Source organism: Tamandua tetradactyla, chromosome X, assembly GCF_023851605.1.
Source record: "Tamandua tetradactyla isolate mTamTet1 chromosome X, mTamTet1.pri, whole genome shotgun sequence".
NCBI classification, from domain to species: Eukaryota; Metazoa; Chordata; class Mammalia; order Pilosa; family Myrmecophagidae; genus Tamandua; species Tamandua tetradactyla.
Genome location: NC_135353.1, coordinates 138603183 through 138607330, shown reverse-complemented (window position 1 = coordinate 138607330; position 4148 = coordinate 138603183).

Below are 4148 nucleotides of genomic sequence, written 5' to 3'. Positions count from 1 at the left end.
TGCAGTGTTTGGGCTCTTCTGAGTGCTGCTGCCTCTCAGAACACCAAGGTCCGAGAACTGAGCCGTCATGGGTTAGGAGCCATCCTTAATAAACCTGCCACATCATGCTAGTGGAAACAGATTCCAATTCCAATGAGGTTGATTGGGACACCCTAGAGAGAGAGACCAGTCAGGGGAACTCCAGAACTTCCTTGGCAGGAATCACAAAATTTCCCTGTTATGGTGCATGGTCAAGCAGGGCAGGACCCCAAAAGGGATCCCAAATTGGAAACTAAAACTCAAAATTTTAATTGATTGGAAATTCAAACCATACTTAAAGATTTTGTTCAAGGGGAAAAGGAGTAAGGAGTAGATACGTTACTGAGAATCTTTATGATGAGGTCTAGGGTGCCACTCTCATCTCAGAAAATAAGGCAATTGGCCCATGTCTCTAAAAGACTCTGAACTTCTTGCCTATTGACATAAATATTTATGGCACATGTGGTGCTTTGAAGCTGTCTGCACCCCAGGAAAACATGTTCTTAAATTTAATACATTGGTGTGGGTGTGAACCATTGTAACTAGGTCCTTTTGCTGAGGTTCCTTCAGTTAAAAAGGTGTGACCCACCTCAATCAGGATGGGTCTTAATCCTATTACTGGAGTCCTTTATAAGCAATGAAAATCAGAGAGAGAGAGAGAGAGTGTATGTTTATTGAAAGCCACAGAGGAAACAACCAGAAGCATGGGACTCAGAAAAGAAAGGGGAGACCAGGAGATGCCGTTATGCATCCTGCCATGTGACAAACTAAAGACCAAAGATCATCAGCAGCCAGCCCCAGAACACCAGTCTTTGGGGAAAAAAGCATCACCTTGATGCTTTGTTTGGACTTTCTTTTAGCCTCAGAACTGTAATCTCATAAATTTCCATTGTTTAACCAAACCCATTTCTTAGTATTTGCTTGAGCAACCTAGGAAACTAAAACAGCATATAAAGACACACCTATCCACTGCAGATATCATCGCCAAGGCAGATGACCACTGACAAACAATTACTGAGGCCTGATGATTACTCAAAAAGATTGAGATGATGCAATGGGCATAGAATTTCTCTGAGCATTCAGGTAAATGTGATCCAGAGTTCATCTCCAGCCCTGAGAAGGCCCTCCTTAACACCAAGTCTTGGAAAATTTTCTTTCAGGGGTACTGGACAGCCTTACTTAGTTTACAGGCATTGCTCATACTATCTACAAGGATATGGATGGAGCGGACTAATGGGCAGTACATCAGAGCCACAGTTCCTGGCTTATCAGGCCCAGAAGGCCACTCTATAGGGCATCACATGGTCTCTGTCCTGGAGGGAACCCTGCCTCCTCCTATTGTATATCAAAGGCCCAGGCCCCTGGTCCCTGGAAGTTGTGACTATTGGAACAATCCTTATTAAACAGCTACCCCTAGCGTTGGCACCTTTTGATCTTACTTTCCCCACTATAGGTATTGATGCTTAAACATGTCTCGTGGAAAAAGATCCTTGACTCCTTTTGTGGGCCAGGTCAAGTGGGAGCCCCCCCGCCATTGAACTGTTCCTGCCAAACAGGGTGATAAATGTCACAGTATCACTTGAAACATGGTATACTGTGGGGCTCTAGTCTGTAATCCAGGATCTCCACCTGCAAAAGGATGAAGTTGAACCATTACCATACATCATATACAAAACTTAACTCAAAAACAATCATTAACCTATGAGGAACTGCAAATAAAATCTACAATGAGACCTTACTTTACACCCAGTTGGATAGCTATGATAGAAAAGATAATATCAAATGTTGGTAAGGATATGGAGAAATTGGAACCCTCATATATTGCAGTGGGAATGTAAAATGTTGCAGCCACTGTGAAAAAAAGCCTGGCAATTCTTCAAATCATTAAACATAGAGTTACTACATGATCCAGCAATTCCATTCCTAATTATATACCTAGCATTGGTATTGGGTTGAAAGCAAATGTCCACCCGAAAATTTGTAGACATTGTAGACAAATGTTCATAATAGCACTGTTGATAATAGCCAAACAATAAAAACAACCCAAATGTCTATAAACTAATACACTGATAAAATGTGGTATATCCTAGCAATGGAATATTATTCAGCAATAAAAAGGAATGAATTACTGATACATGATACAACATGGAGGAACCTTGAAAACAGTTTGTTAAGTGAAAGAAGTCAGTCATAAGAGACCACCTATTGTATGATTTCATTTACACAAAATACCCAGAACAGGCAAATCAATAGAGAAAGCAGTCAGGTGGTTGCTGGGGCCTGGGGGAAGTGGGGAGTAAGGATTGACTATTTAACGGATACAGAGTTTCCTTCCAGGATGATAAATATAATAAAAAATAGCTTCTGAGTTCTCATAATCAACACAAAAGTTAAACGCTCTGAACTATTATAGAATTATGTGATAAACCTCCTCTTTGAAAAGTCCTCACGGAGATGTTCAACCCTGAAAAGCCAATTAAACCCCTAATTAAGCACATCTAGCCCAATTAAAAACAAACCCCTCATTTTAGTCTGCTAAAGCTGCCAAAATTCAGTATATCAGAAATGGACTGGCTTTTAACAATGGGGAGTTATTACCTTACAAGTTTACAGTTCTGAGGCTGTGAAAATGTCCAATCAAGGCATCATCAAATGATCCCTGGACCCCTCTTGCACTTGGTTCCTGCTGGTCTCTCCCTTCTCTTCCAGGTTTCATTGCTTCCAGCTTCTGGCTTCAGTGGCTTCCTCTCTGTTTCTGTGGCTTTCTCTCTCAGCTTGTGTGTGTATCCTCTCTCAGCTTCTGTGTCTGTATTTTTCTGTATTTCATCCTCTTATAAAGGTCTCAAGTAAGAGGATTAAAGCGCACCCAGGGCACGCCTCAACTGAAATAACCTAATCAAAGCTCCCACCCACAATAGGTCTACACCTGCAGGAATGATTAACTTTAAGAACATGATCTTCTGTGATTCAAAAAGGTTCAAATCATCACAGCCCTGCTTACACTTCACCCACCCCTGTAAGACTAACAGGTCCCTGGTCCAATAAACAGGACCTAGACAATTTTCTTCTTTCTCGTTATAAAACTACCCACAAATTTGGCCTCGCAACTGCTTTCACTTTTGCAGGTGATGGGTTTCCTTGCTGCTGTAGCAATCTTGGACTTCTGAATAAAATACTGTAAACTGCAACTCAACTCTGATTTGTCTTTTGATAAGTCTGGAGGTCCCACTGAGATGTAAAAGGTGTGCTTCTGGGGCTGCAGGCTGTGGCAACTGACCAGGTGAGGCACCCATAACAGACATCTGTGTCTATTGCATGACCACTGTGATTGCATCCTTGAGTTAAATGCTTCCTATATCTAAACTCTGCTGCTTGCATCAAGTTTAATATCATTTTGTTCAGGTACCTTACCTTTTCTTTTTTTTTTTTTTTTGGTTCTTTGGTTTCAGTCCAATCATTCAAACCTCCATTGGGTTTCATTTCTCAGTCACTCTAGCTGCTTCTCCTTTCCATTCTCTAATTTTATTTCTGACTGTTTCTCTTGGAAGCATAGGGCGTGGAAATTAGTGAGGCCTGATAAAATGACTCCTACTGGCATCACACAGCAAGCAGTTTGCCTAGCCTGTTGCTATGGTGTCAACAGATGAACATTGTCCTTATGCCTGATCAGCAGCTTACAATTTTTAAACATGAAAACAAGGTTAAGGGGAATCTTTATGGGTAGTTGGTAGCAATCCAACAATCAGCTTCCAAAACTAAAAAGCAAAATCGACTTAGTGCTGGATGTACTCTCCACTCTCACAGACTCTGGTGGTCCCAGGATGGCCTCCTGGTAGCACCTGAGTCCCTAAAATGGCCCATAGATAAGACCCTACATAAATACACCCACCGTGGTCCAGAATCCCTCATTTTGACTTTAATAACTGATTGGGGTGAGTGTATAAACACTGTTCCACCTGACTATCACATAACTGAAAAAAACTGTAAAGATGGGACAGTGTCATATAGCTTGACCAACAGGTCTCTTTGAACATCTTCAATTGGATTTTATACAGCTGCCCCCTTCTATAGGCTATAAATATTCCCTTATTATCATATGTCTATTCTCTAGATAGTTAAAAGCTTTCCTG